The sequence below is a fragment of the Pan paniscus genome, chromosome 2 (genome assembly GCF_029289425.2).
Source record: "Pan paniscus chromosome 2, NHGRI_mPanPan1-v2.0_pri, whole genome shotgun sequence".
NCBI lineage: Eukaryota > Metazoa > Chordata > Mammalia > Primates > Hominidae > Pan > Pan paniscus.
This window is the reverse complement of record NC_085926.1, coordinates 144671965-144687673: the sequence shown is the minus strand read 5'-3', so window position 1 is coordinate 144687673 and position 15709 is coordinate 144671965. Positions and strand designations below refer to the sequence as shown.

Genomic DNA, 15709 nt, shown 5'->3' with positions numbered 1-15709 from the left:
AGCTGAGATAGTACCACTGCACTCCAGTGTGGGCGACGGAGTGAGACTCCGTCTCAAAAAGTAAACAAGCAACAACAAACAAACAAAAAACAGAAACACCAAAAGAAACCACATGAAGCTATACTAAATAAGTTAAATGATGTCTTTGTTTTAGGGAAAAGTACAAGGCAAATAGGATCAATTGTCATTATATGATCTTTATAACTGCACCCTCAGGTAGTAGATATTTTAGATCCCACTTCATACACTTGAAATTTGGTTCTTTTTTTTTTTTTTTTTTGAGACGGAGTCTCACTCTGTCACCCAGGCTGGAGTGCAGTGGCGCGATCTCGGCTCACTGCAAGCTCCGCCTCCCGGGTTCACGCCATTCTCCTGCCTCAGCCTCCCGAGTAGCTGGGACTACGGGCGCCCGCCACCATGCGGGGTTAATTTTTTGTATTTTCAGCTGAGATGGGGTTTCAACCGTGTTAGCCAGGATGGTCTCTATCTCCCGACCTCGTGATCCGCCCGTCTCGGCCTCCCAAAGGGCCTGGATTACTGGCGTGAGCCACTGCGCCCGGCCTCGAAATAGTTCTCTTCAAGTCTGATGTCAGATTATAAAACTGTCTCCTCCCACAATATTGTGCTATCTCCCTTTGAGAACCTGCTAGCGAATCAATGAGAATCAGAAATATCCTTTTGTAGAACATCTCCCAGCTGAGCCAAGGTCTAAATTTCCTGGAGACATGTTATCATGTGCAATTTCACCAAATCTTTTACAACTTTAACCACAGTTATGCTTCAGTGGCCTACCTCTGTATCCAGTACCCACGCATCTGCTTTAACACAAAACAATTTGGAAGTTAATAAGCGTAATAACTCTTATTATAGCCTCTGACATCTGAAGATGCTTTCCAATCTTCCATGAATATGTGAAATTCAAAATGTCAGTCTCCAAATTTTCAATATAATCTTAGTTGCGGTGGAACATTTACAGGAGGTAATTTGCCACAGTGGTAAAATATTTTTGTTAAATACTGCTATTTTATAGCAAGACATAGCATTAACTGAAACACAAATGTGTCTCTAGAAATGTTATGTTCCTAAAGAAAATATTCAGAAATAGGTTTCTTAGTTTATGCTAAATTGCAAACTAGCAGGTTTCTTATGCCTGTGAAATGCTAGATTGTTGGAATAGTATTTACTAAGAATGGAAAAGAAAATAAAGGCAGATGATTTGAGAAGGAGGGGGTGAGCAAAAGATAAGGTATTTCTTCCTGATTCCTGACTTGCTTTTCATTGTTTTTTGTGTGTGTGTTTTTGTTTTTTACTTTCTCCTATGCGTCAAAGCAGAGTTTTCCAAACATCCCCAAATAAAAACGTGGGTCTTAAAAAAATTCAGATATTTCTTTTCTTTTTTCTTTTTTCTTTTTTTTTTTTAAGACGGAGTCTCTCTCTGTTGCCCAGGCTGGAGTGCAGTGACGCGATCTCGGCTCGCTGCAAGCTCCACCTCCCAGGTTCACGCCATTCTCCTGCCTCAGCCTTCAGAGCAGCTGGGACTACAGGCGCCTGCCACCACGCACGGCTAATTTTGTTTTTGTGTTTTTTGTAGAGATGGGGTTTCACCGTGTTAGCCAGAATGGTCTCGACCTCCTGACCTCGTGATCGGCCCGCCTCGGCCTCCCAAAGTGCTGGGATTACAGGCGTGAGCCACCGCGCCCGGCCAAAAAATTCAGATATTTCTAGGTATTTTCCTTCAAAATCCTGGTTCTGTAATCTGAAATGAGACTTGGATAACCAGTAGTTTAACAAGTATGCTAAGTGATTATTACCAAAATGACAATTACAAAATATTAGTAAACCATCCAGGAGCTAGGTAATTTAAAACATTTAATAATTGTTTCTTACTGTAAGGGTAAATGATTTTGTTAAAATGACTATTTAAATGCAATATTTATTAAATGGATAGAGTTGAGCACTTTAGCACTTTCTAATGAATGTCTTTTAAGTATGTTTTCTAAAGTGGCAAAATTCTTTAGTTCATTTGAAGTTAGCATTATAGCCACAAAATAATTTCTAAGTTGGCTTGTTGAAAATCTTCAGATCATAAGTTCTAAAAATTATCTTGGGTATTTATAAAGCTCCAGAAAAGCACTATTAAAAATATACGTAAAATACCAATATCCAAAAAAAATGACAAAAAACTCTCAGAAATATACAAGAAAAAATATAGACAATCTAACCCAGTAGAAGAAAGCAGGACAAGTGACTAGTTAGATCCATTTCAGAAAAGAGGAAAGTCAAATGACCAATAAAACATGACTAGATGCTGGAGCTCATTAGTAATCAGGGGATATAAGTCAAAACCACATGAAGTTCCAACTTTCATTCATTAGCTTGGCAACTATTCAACTAATAATACCAAGTGCAGTCAAGGATGTAAGGAAAAGTAAGTTTGTTCCCTCAATCCACAGAACTATTTGAAGATATTTAGTAAAGTTAGGGTGACTAAAAACTTTATTGTTCAAACTGAAACTTTTTTAGAATATAAAAGTACTAAAATATAAAAAATTATTTCACATTTAATATATTATTTACTCACAAATTGTTTTTACTATACTGATGGGCCTATAAAAGAGTTCTCTTCAAACTATTTATGAAAAGAAAATCCTTCAAAAATTCAAAACCATAATTACTTATCTTAAAGCAAAACAGAAAAATAAATTATTTTTATTTGTTATCTAAATATTAAAAAATAGCAGGCAGAATAATTATTCTGGAACATATTTATATGCATTAATCAGTTTTGTAGCCATAATTATCCATGGTTCTTTTCTACAAATGTGTTTCTTTACATTTTTCACTGATTTTTTAATAAAATTACTTTCAAGCTTTTCCAAAGTTGCTTCTCGTCACCAATAAAAAGGCTATCAACAATGTTTAGCTTTTTAACTGAACTTTAGAAAACATTTATCATATTGTTCAGTCTTTTACTCCTGGCAGAATAAACTTTCAACAGCTTTATTTTGGTTCCAATGATTGATTGAAAGATGGAAAATGTTTTAATCTAATTTTCCATTAGATGGAAAACAGCATTATTCAACACTTTTGAAATTTCTTCTGTTGCTAATGAAGCTAACATAGTAAAAATTATTGATGCATACTTCATAAAATCAGAAAAATTAGATTAAAATTGGATTAATTAATTTAAAATGCACACAATTTATTTAAAAAACAGTAATTTAATCTAAAAAAGCCATGCTTCTCAGAATTATATGTTTACTTTTTCTAAGTTCACATATTAAACCTATGAAAATATCATCTTCAGGCATAGTTTTCTTGGCATAACTAAGTATTCACTTCTGAAATAGCAGCATTTTTTTCCCCTCAGCTTTCTATCTTCTGGATTCCAGGATATCATTGTTAGCCTTGTGGTCCCAATTGTGGATCGAATTGAAAATGCCAACAAACACATTGTGCAAGTTATGTGACTGTACAATGTGTTTGTTGGCTTTTTTCAATAACAATTGGATTGAAAGGGAAATTCAGTAATTTTAAACTAAATATGTACTTGCATTTTTTAGGTCATTGCTGCTGAAACAGATTATTTTTTAAAAAGTCGCCATTACCAAGCAATTTACAAATAAATAGTTGTAGGTATACGAGAGATGACAAAACCACTGTAGCCAGACCAATTAACTCATCTCTGTGTGCTCGGCGTCTATTTACAGCACATAATTTACATATATCTAGCCTATTACTTCCTTCATTTTTCCCAAACCCACCATATGATGGTCTGGCCGTTTCATGTAAGCAGACCGCATAAAAAACTACTGTCAAGTACTTCCTCCATCACCATGCAAGATTGGAAGAAGTTAGCCATCCCTAGCCACCACTCACTCAGTGGATACTGGTTTATTATCAAGCATTCTGCATGCTGTCCTTGAAAGAGAAGCATTATCTATGTTTTGTGTGAAATGGGTCAGGAAAACAAAGTTGATTTTCAGACTTAACCCCCTATTGAAGTCATAACTCTGTTAACATTTTATTTTCATCACATAATGGTAGAACCATGACAATAGCTGTAAGTATTAAGCAAAATCAACATTTAACAAACCCATGCTGGCTTTAATCAATGTAACTTATAATAATAGTTCATTAAAAATGAAAAATCCAGGACATATGTTAAGCCAATTAGGATGGAGGAACAATAGTAATGAAGTGGTACTTCTGGGAGCAAATGAGGATATTTGGTCTCCTCAAAGTTAAAACTGTACATACACTGCAATCCAGCTATCCTTCCAGTATATTCATTAGAAACTCTCACACACGTGCACCTGGAGACGTAGAGAAGGGTTTCTATTGTACCATTTCAATAAACTCATTAGGAACATGATGGAATTCAGTAGAATAATAATGGTAGCTCTCAACAAGAATGTTAAGAGGAAAAATATGTGAAATAATACCCATCTGTGATATTCACATAAACATTGAAAATTCACAAAACACTAGTATTATTTAGAAAGACATATTTTGATACATTTATAAAAATATAAAGGTAATACCAGGTTCATGATAATGGCACCTCTGGAAATGGAGAAAGGGAAATGAACTTGAGGGGGTGTATTTCAATTATAACCAAATGTAATGTAAATAGGACAAGATATGCATTAATAGCTGTTATTTCTAGGTGGGGTTAAATCGCTTTTTATTACATTGTTTTGTATTTATAATGTTTAAAAATTTTATTCAAAAACAGATAACTTTATAATGAACAATAGTTAACTTTGAATCACCTTGTGCAGTAATTGCTTCAAAATTTGTCTGTCCCCATTGTCGCTTCCAAGAAATTTTTAAAAAATGGAAAACGTTTTTTTCAAAGAAAGACATTTTACAAATATAAGTGTGAAATAAAATACATAACCAGTACATCATTTTATTGACTCATTATCCATATAAAATGATGCAGTAGGAGGAAACAGAAGGATATATTCAGAATTTGACTTATGAATAGAGGAAGTAATTCTATGTTTATTTAAAATATCTTCTTAAGACATACAAGTGGCCAACAAACATAAGAAAAGGTGTTCAAAATCACTAATCATCAGCAAAATGCATATCAAAACCACAATAAGATACCATCTCATATCAGTAAGAATTATTATTACTAAAAAGCCAAACAAACAAACATATGTGTTGGCAAGGACGCAGGGAAAACGGAACAATTCTACACTGTTGGCGAGAATTTAAATTAGTTCTGCACTATGGAAAGCAGTTTGCAGTTTCTCAAAGAACTAAAAATAGAACTACCATTCCACCCAGCAATCCCATTACTGGGTATACGCTCAAAGGAAAATAATTCATTCTACCAAAACGACACATGCACTCTCATGCTCATCACCATAGCGAAGACATGGAATCGACGTAGGAGCCCATCCGTGGTGAATTAGATAAAAAATATGTCCATATGCACCCTGGAATACTACACAGTCATAACAAGAACGAAATTATGTCCTTTGCAGCAACATGGATGCGGCTGGAGGCCATTTTAAGCAAATTAACACAGAAACAAAAAAACAAATATTGAGTGTTCGCAATTATAAGTGAGAGCTAATTCATGAGTGCACACAGATATAAAGATGGGAGCCATAGACACTGGGGACCCCAAAAGAGGGACAGAGGGACAGGGGCAAGGGCTAAAAACCTTCCTGTTGGGTACTATGTTCACGATCTGGGTGATGGAATTAATAGTAGACTAAACGTCAGTGTCACACAATATACCCCTGTAACTAACCTGCACATATACTGCCTGAATCTAAAGTAAAAACAGAAATAAAAAATAAAGTAAAATACATTACTTAAAGAAATCCTGCGCAGATTACATCTTAGAATTGACATTATTATAGTGAGGAATGATTGGAACATGCTAATAAAATCTATATAAGCTTTATGGAAACAGTGAATAGTCTCCAGACTGTCTTTTAAAGTATAAAAGATGGGAATAGCTACCTTTATGCAAATTAACTAGACTTCAGTTGCACTAATTAAGAGAGCTACAGCTTAGTCAATCAAATGCTAATAGATGAGTTATAATTGATGTCAAAATTCTACTTTATTAAATTACCTTTCAAATCATATCCCAAGTTTTCTTCTATTTTGAGAAACATCACTTTACTAATATATAGAAAAAAGATTGATTGTGCAGATTAGTATGATTTCAATAGAACACATTTCATCTTCAAATCTGATAAGAACTTTCCAATCCATAAAACACTGTAAGAGAAAACTGTGAATCAGGCTAGACACACATTTCAAAGAGCTGATGGGGTTGCAAATCACTTATGCCTCACTCTCGTGTTACCATGATAATGCTTAGCACTTCCATAGTGTTTCCTAGCTTCAAAGAGCCTACAAACTTTACCTAATTAATCCCTACACTACCCAGGGAGATAGTGATAAGAAGCCTCTTGAAGAGAGCATGTAACTATATAATTCACATTTGCTTATATATAGAATTCAGCATATACACCATATTGTGTTTTCCTATCTTTCTCTTTCAATCCTCAGAGAAATGATATCCATATGTGAATATATGATGCATGGCCATCTATTGTGAATAAAATTTTGTACACTGCATTCTCTCTGTAACTAAAAGCTAACAGAGAAAGATATATGTACAACCAACACATAAAAACATCTGGTACATTCTGCTGTATTTTCTTTTCTTATTCATTTTACACCTTTTTCTCAGGTATTTCAGAGCAGACTTGCTAGATTTGAATAGGCTAAAACTTTTCAATGAGGAATATACAATTATCTTGTTAATTTTTATAATTATTTTAGTTATTTTGAAAGTGCATTAAAACTAAAGGTTTATAATTATGCTGAATAGAAAAGAATATCATATGTGAAACTTCACCCAAATGAAAGAATATTTAACTGCTGTATTGAGAATTCTCTTTAGCAGGATTCCTTTCTCTCTGCAGGTAGCTGGCTGCAGGGGTCTACCAAAACAAATCTATTTCTGCAGTAAAGGCCAACACTGGGTCACTCAGGAAAGAACAGTTTTGGTCTGAAAAGCACAGTACATCTTTTCCCTGAATAGGGTAAATTCTCATCCAGTTTTACTGTTCAACTAAAAATTCAATTAAAATTAATCGTTTTCTTTTTTATGACAAACAAAATCTGGTTACTTTCTAATTACTTGTCCAATATCTAATCTCTATAACTACCTAAAATTACATAGACATACACATACACACATACATAAGAAACAGTACAATTGGAAGACCATCCAATGTGTACATGTGTTCTTTTTTAAAAAAAATGCTCTAATGTACCATTTGCATTAAGGTTATAGTTATAATTCAATCAATGAGGTATTTTGCAGGAGTCCCTAGGACATCACTCGAGAAAATATGTATAATGTAAGAAACATTTCCCTATTCATACATTTTCCTGGAAACTAAAATTATACTATGTAGTTAAAATGGTTAACTTTGTTGTCAAAGACTGATACTGGTTAAAGTTTATTTTTTTAAATATTCTTTTTATTTTTCCAGAATGTTTTGAAATATCCTTCATATATTTAATTTCGTGTGGGTATAGACAGCCAAAGAAAATGAAGAATACTGTTTATTCTCATAAGGTTATTATCTCCTGAGTGTCAAATTTGTTATGAAAGGAGAAATGCATCCACTGCTCCTACTTTAGGACCAGACTTTCCAGCAATAGATACTAAATGTGAAAATATCTGTGTACTTGAAGCCATTGTTCTGTAGAAAACACTATTACAGTCTGAGATTGAGCCCTAATGATTGGTCTTGAGATCTCTGAAATTTTGGTCAAACTAATTACTAAGCTTATTTCTAAGGTTTTCTCTGTTGCAAAAATTATTGACTCTTTAGTCACTCTATCCTGGAAAATCTAACCTAGTGGACCATTTGGTTATGAGATGGTTAAAAAAAAAAAATCTTCAATGTAGACGGCCAGAACTATAGGGTTTCAAGGAAAAGTACTCTGTATAACAATATCAAAGTTTGTCTGAATTATGACCATTTCCACATTGGATTTATCTCTGCAGGTTAATATTCTTTCTTAGGGCCATTTGTATAAATTTTGCAACATTTAATGGGAGCTCATACATGGAGATCTTATACAAGGTAAATAATGAGACAGGTGTTTGAGATGGTTTAGCCTGGATGAAGAGGGGGCACTCTTTCTTCTCTCTGAGTCTAATTTCTGATAAGACAAATTACAAAATGATTATGAATGAGTTAAAAAAAAACTTAATCTTTTGTGTCCAAATTGTTTTTTTCTATCCTATAAACCCTTTTATGCTATATCTAAGACTTAAAATGTTTTAAACATTTGATTTTGGTCTTTAGTGCACCATGCATGGGGAACCCATGCAGTTGTGCCCTGTAAGAACTTATCTAAAGAAAGAAATCAATAACATGCAGCTGAGAAGGCAGTGGTCCAGTTCCAGGATTTTAGCTGAGACATGTATAAGCCTCTCAGGAATTCTCAGAAGTATTTGGGAAAATGAAACTGGTTTACCAATGCTCTTTAAAAAGTTAAGCAAAAGAACATGCTAGAGTATGGTTTCCTGAGCAGAACAATGAGAAAGGCGCATATGAATTTGAGACAGGAAAAATACACTGTGATTGCAGAATAGAAAATCCCAGGCAGCAGTTTCACATGACTAGCAAAAAAACCTTTGTCCAAAGAGCTGCATAAAGTAGATGCTGACAAGACTCTGAAAAACCAGGGTGAGGGCCAAGCTGGCTAAGAACAACTGTACCCAACATGGTGCTGGATTTGAGCTAGGTTTCACCTAGGACCTCATTATATGCTCATTCACATACTAAATTACACATCCACCAACACCATGAAAGTTCCAGGAACATTCATATCTGGTGTAAAAGTGGATGGCACCACAGTTCTGAGAAATCTCTACCATTTCCCAAAAATCATGAATATTCCACACCTTGGTTAAAGAAATCCATAAAGGGAGCAGCCCCAAACTCCCTTGTGCAACTCTCTGGGGTAGGCATACACTCCCCTTTCTTGAGTGTGTATTTCATTTTGCAATAAATCTCTGTACTTTCACTATTTTCTGACTCATCCTTCACACTATGGTGCAAGAGCCTGGATACTGGCTGGGGTTGAAGTCCCACCATGTTTGGGGATTTCCCCTAGCCCACCGGTATCAAATTCAGCCTGAGGTTTTTTTTGGCGTAAATCCTCCAATATTCCAAATCAAAGTTACATTATAAAGCATGTCAGAAATGGGTTAACTAAAATTGAATGGGTTAACTAATTTAATGGGTTAACCATTCAATTTCCAGTTATTTTCCATCATTAATGAAAAGGAAGAACTCATGATATCTAACCTAAAACTGTAAGGCTATTTTAATTTTTATAAAATGTTCTTAGTTTGGGGAAAACAAATGTTAACGGTGTTTTCTTTTGCAGGGGGGTTAAGACCCTTCTTAGAATTTTTACTTTGCCTCGTGTCATGGTCATCATGTTAATGATAAACACTGGACAAAACTAACAAGAGAAATTTGCACTAGGAATTCTCTGCTTCAAAACAAAAGTTGTTTTGAACTAGGACCTTGAAAATGGTATCTTCAAACATAAGGAGCTGAACAATACCATTAAAAAATAACAAGACCTTTGCAAAGTTAATATTATTGAAGTACACTACATTTTCACTGAAATATAAAAAGAGTAGTAGAAACTTCTCACTTCAGTAATATTCGAGGAATCTTAATTATATTTTTTATACTTGTCAAGATGTGTCTTGGGCACCAATTGCAGCTTTTAAAGTCCTTTTTTTAACCTTCTTGTTTTTCTTTACATACAAGTTGGATCAAACAAAGCCCCAGATAACTTCAATTACCTGTCTGACACTGTGCTGTTTCCCTTGTGCAAAAACACAAAAGCTAAATGGCTCCGTAGGTTAACAAATTAATAATAATAACAGTACATGGATAGATGACTATATAATATTTTTATTCTCCATTTGTACAATCTTTTTCTTCAATATTTATGTTTTACCTTGAATATTGACATTACCCTCTTGTAAGTTATATTTTTTAAACTAGGATACCCATGATAATTTTTCCCCTTCTGTTCATAAAAAATTTTAAGGCTTTCTCTGTTTTTTAAAAGCTCAATATATAATTATCTTAGTAAATAGAAATTATATTCATCCAAGCATACATTTGCTGCCCATTTTATCTTATTTTTTTAGCTTGCAGCACATTCACTTTATGGGCAAGTACCCTTGGCACTCTCAGTTTATTCTCTTGAATAAACAGGCTTTCAGTGACTTCATAGTTCTTTTGGAAAGAGATCTCAGAACTAAGTTCCTTCATTCTATTTTTAAATAAGTCATGAGCAATCCAATTATATGACAAAAGATGATCCAAAAGTAACTGGAATTGTTCATAATTTATTTTTTTTTTGGAGATAAGAGTCTTAAAAAATCTTAACTAAAACTTCTCTCGATTATGCTATCGTTAATAAAGATTATTATTGTTTCTTAGAGTTGAGAAGGGTTTCTAATTACATAGAAATAATGAAAATATAAAGATTGAAAAAGATGATAATGGAAGAAACCTTAACTGCTGGATTAGCGAAATACACACAGTAACTTTTCATTCAAATTACATACATTTTTAAAAAGGAACAACTTCTAATGTCCTTTTTTGGAGCTTTCTCTACAATTATGCTAACAAGTTTCATGCTGAGAAAGGATTAGTCCTGATGGACAATCAAAGACAATGCTTCCTTCCTGGTGAAAAGGTGAGAAAGGATGTAGGTAACTGAGCTGCAGTTATTAGGCATAGCGGCAGGAGGTCCATATGACCAGTTAGAGAGCGAGATCCGAGTTTGCTAAAGCAGAGAAACTGCCTAGTCACTATTGCTGGTTACTCAGTGCCATCATATATGTAACACCTCTGACTTGGAGGATGAAAACCATGTTGTACACATCTCCCTGTCTGTTCAATTTAGTGTTCATCCTTCAGCTTGGCAGCCATGACACCTGGCCAGGTAAAAACTCCTAGGAGGGTGAAGCATTTGGCATAGCAGCAGGACATGGGCACCTGCAAAATCTGAAGGAACAGAATACATCCCTAAGGGGAAGAATCAGAAATAACCTACTGTTCTGTATTCAAAAGAGCGAGAGAGAGGGAGTCAGGGATAACAAGATTTTAAAGGCAAAATTAAATTGTGTTTTATTGCATCCTCCTTAATGGTTCTTCTAGTAGCCAATATAGCAAAATGATGGAAAAGAGAAAACAAAATATCCTGTTAACTTTTAATGATATTACCATTAATGATTGTGATATATTTCCACATATTTTTATATTTCAGTTAGTGTTTTATTCAATGTTACCATCTGAAAATATTTGTCTCAATATCAAAGTCTGAAGCCTAAAATCAGGTAAGATATATTTTCTCTTTACTGCTAATTGCTGACATTATGTGTCAAAATTCAGTTCCACCATTTTTGAAATATTAAAGTAGCATAATAGGTGTGCAGTTAGCTTACCCCACATACATTGTATAAACTACTGATATTAAAATGAGAAAACTACAAGTCTCCAAATGGACTAATCATATAATACTAAGTAAACATCCCTGTGTCTTAAGAATATGGGGTTAGGTTACATTCCAAAAGGAGAACGTGGAATAAAAACATGGTGTCTTAGAAATGGGTGTCTAATACAATCATTTTTAATGTACCTCCCAGAGATTGCTTAAAGGCAAAGGTGACCACAAGGCCAGTGGTAGATGGTTACAAGCCGTCTTCCCCAACATCTGTGTAAATAGATTCAAAGAACCAAAGGCTGCAGTTTCAAAAATTAAACTACAAAAGGCTATATCTATAACTGTACACAAAATTGCTTTGCCTACCCCTTCTTCTTACCCCCTGCTACTTCTGGTGCTATTAAAGAAAAAGAATATCTGAAGACCACCAAGAAGAAAAAGGGCAGAAGGAGGACATGGGAATAATTATTTTCAAGGGTGCCTTGAAACTGTAGTTAGTCCTTCTTTCTGTACTCTACAGAAGTAGTATCTCTGCATATAAATCAGGTTGATGTGTTCAGATCACATTTGTTCATAAAAATGTGCAATTTCCATTGATATGAATTCTTCATTTCTTTCTATTTTCCTATTGTTTTAATTTGCAATTAGATAGTTAAATATGATGCATGGGAATGGTATGCTATATTGCTGTTATTTGTAAGCATTAACACAAAAATTGTGGGTACCCCCAATCTCAGCAAAAGATACAAATAACATTTTTAGTTGTGTATCTTTAACCTATTACTCTAAAATGTGCCTTGTACAATCAAACCTAAATTTAGGAACCTAAGCTTTCCTAAATTCCTTAAGGAAAAAGGATACAGATTTTGATCAAAACAGAAAAACTGCAAGTCGGTGTGTCGTAGGAGAGAGGGGTGGGAAGATGATAGTGATGATAGTGTATTTCAGCCTTGAAAATGTAGTCAGCCTTTATTGAAATCTGTGTGTCAGATACACAACATACAATTAAACCCCTACAAGATAAAGATGAAAAATTAAGACAGAGTTCTGAGGGCATGTGGCCCAGTGTGAAAATCATATTTATCTTACTCAAAAATCATTTTTTGTTGAGGCACAGTGGCTCCTTTAATCCCAGCACTTTGGGAGGCCAAGGCGGTTGGATCATGAGGTCAGGAGTTCAAGACCAGCCTGGCCAAGACGGTGAAACCCTGTCTCTACTAAAAATACAAAAAAACAGCCAGGCGCCATGGCAGCCGCCTGTAATCCCAGGTACTCAGGAGGCTGAGGCAGGACAATCACTTAAACTTGGAGGGTGGAGGTTGTAGTGGGCCGAGATCGTGCCACTGCACTCCAGCCTGGGCGACAGAGTGAGACTCTGTCTCAAAAAAAAAAAAAAAAAAAAAAATCATTTTTTCCCCTTACAAACCTACTGTATTTCTTCTGAAATTATTGATTCACAGGTAAGAAATTTGCTGACATCTGAAACATTTTAAGTCAATAAAAAGTTTAAAATATAACTCCTCTAAGTAACCAGCAGGCTATGCTCTTTCTGATTAGGAAGGCTGTGAAATTCACTGTGCCTTCTTTTGTTTACTAACTACTCAGAGCTCAATCTATTCTCTACCAGTATATTACCACAGTGAATGGCACATTTATTTGTCCATTTCATGGTCTTTAATTTCTTTCTCTGAAGGTTTTTTATATATCAGCATTTTTTGAAGCAGCTAAGACAGTTTTTATAATCAGATAGGAAATAAGAAAAAATATGCTGCATAATCTCTTACATCTCTATGATCTGAGACTATATTTTCACATTCCCATTTTATTTTTCATTACTTTTTTTCTTTTGTTCATTTAATGAAATTGTAAATAGATCCTTTTTCAAAATGGTCAGCTTTTGTTTTTCAAATTTAAGATGATGTCTGTAGACCTACATGTAAAACATCAGTCCCTGGAACTGACAGGCAATCCCACATGATCCTACTTTTCTCTGACTTCTCTACCTTTGTGCTTTAAATAGGAGCAAACACAACCGCTCTTTTTTTTTAACTGCCCTTCATTTGCCATTGCTTGAGATGGCCCTGTAAAGAACCTAATGCCCCTCCCTGCCTATTAGAGATTGAAGTGAACATAGCTGATGGTTTGAGAGTATGGCCTTTTAAAATGGCAGCTCAATAGTGACATAAAAACTAGAAAACTCTTCTGTATCAGAAAAATTTCATGAAAATTGTCAATATGAGTGACAAACCTACCATATATTTTTTTCTACCCTCTCCTCTGAGACCTACATTAAATTCATAAATGATAGTAAATAGAAAAAAAAAGAGGAAAAAAGTATACACTGCTGATGACAAAAAACCTTTAATGTCATGAGAGATAGAGAAAGTCACCTGCATGGCAGCAGAGCAGCTAAAGCCACAGTCAGCAGAATGTCTGAAGGGAATTCAGCCAAGAAGTACTCTGCAGAATCCCCAAGAGCCTCTAGATTAGAAAACAGAAGCTTTGCCTGAGGACAGAAATAAGGTATAGGTCTGTATGACACATGCATTGAACTACTGAGCCCTCTGTCTTCTCCCCTACTCTGATATAAGAACTTCTGCAATTGGGTAAGTGTCCTCCCCACCTTCTATTAAGGCACATAGAATGGTTCTATTCTATTACCAGGTTTTTACTTGCGTCCAAGAAGAGCGAGACATTTGAAGAAAGTTTCCAACATGCCAGTGTGAAACTACAGTCAATAAACAGAAAATTTCTGTCCTCATGGAGCATATATTTTAGAAGAATCAGAAGTAACTGCCTAATGTTTTCAAATCATTAATGTAAAAACTGAACTTGGACAATGGAAGAGTGATGCAGGAGACAGCTGCATTCAACTTTAATTATTCTGTAGAATTTAATTTTAACGTTATATACATGTATTACTCAGGAAAAATAAATATGTATGTAAATATATTTGTGTACATTATCTCACATGATAATCTATAAATTTGCCTAGTTAAGGACTCAACTCTGTCTCATGGCTGTTTTACCACTACTCTGGGAAGTTATATCACTTTAGTTCCAAAAGTTGGTGTACCACAAAGTTAAAACACAAGGGTTCAAAAATCAATAAAATAAACAAATAAACAAAAAACTGTTTTGTTTCTGTTTTATTGATTATGATATATTACCTCTAGTTTTAGTGACAAATATTTTGCTACTGTTTCTTTGGTTTTGGCAAACCCAAAACTAGAGAAATTAATCTGTGTTGGATGAATGGTGAAAGTAATCTTATATTACTATTGCCATCACTTAATGCCTGAAGATATTTAATAGGCTTATTTCAAATCTGCATTCTACCTGTTCTGTAACTCAGTGGCAGGTAAGGTAGATTGTTCAGTTTGAGGTCCTCTTTTGAGGAGGTTTTCTTACTTAGGTGTTTAGTTATTTTCAACTGTGATCTCATTTTATCTTGGGATGTCAGCCACTCTCCTTACAGTATGGGATAAATGTCCAGGGGCAGGTCTCAGTGTTGATTGTATCTGTTTGAAGCTATTCTACCAGGCAATAGCTATGAGCAGGGCTGTACATTTAACTCATTATTGTGAAACAACATTAGTATCAGTCCTTATACCTGGGTAAAAATCTACACCCTAAAGGATTTGGAGGAATGATTATAGAAGTTGATCAGTTAATGTCTCTTCGAATAAATTGTTTACCCACTTAAGGCCCTGAAAGTAACTCAAGGACTCTAGCACTGGCATGCATATGGGTAGAGTTTAAAAGGATTTCCTCTGGCCTGTCTTCTCGTTGATTTCTCCCGCAATTCTGCTCCTTAGGTTACAGTGATATATCCAGATAAAAACATCCTTTATTCTTTCGAGGGGTTTTACAAAGGGACTATTTTGTGGTGGTGGTTGTTAGCTCCTGGAATCCTTACTTATGTTTCATATTTGTAGTTTCACTAGAGTTGATTTTGGAGAACAAACTGCCAGCCTTGGCTAATTCTTTATCTTGTTACTGACCAGAAATCACGTTTGTGTAAACATGAAGTTCCATAATTTGTCCTGGTTCCTTTTTGTAAGACTATGATCATGCAGAACATAATGATTAGGCAAAGAGTAAATGGTGAATTTTAGAAATTTAGCATTGACCAATAATTGACATACTTTGTGGGAAGGCTTCT

General features: G+C 34.7%; 1 long non-coding RNA gene across 1 annotated transcript in view; it reads left to right on the top strand.

The window, feature by feature from the left end:
- Positions 1-15080, top strand: part of LOC129397456 (uncharacterized) — a 596722-nt gene extending 581642 nt beyond the window's left edge. Inside the window, exons 7-8 of the long non-coding RNA XR_010111464.1 lie at positions 11368-11437; positions 14209-15080. This is a non-coding gene — a long non-coding RNA (uncharacterized LOC129397456). The remainder of the gene's footprint in view (positions 1-11367; positions 11438-14208) is intronic.
- Positions 15081-15709: the final 629 nt, after the last annotated feature.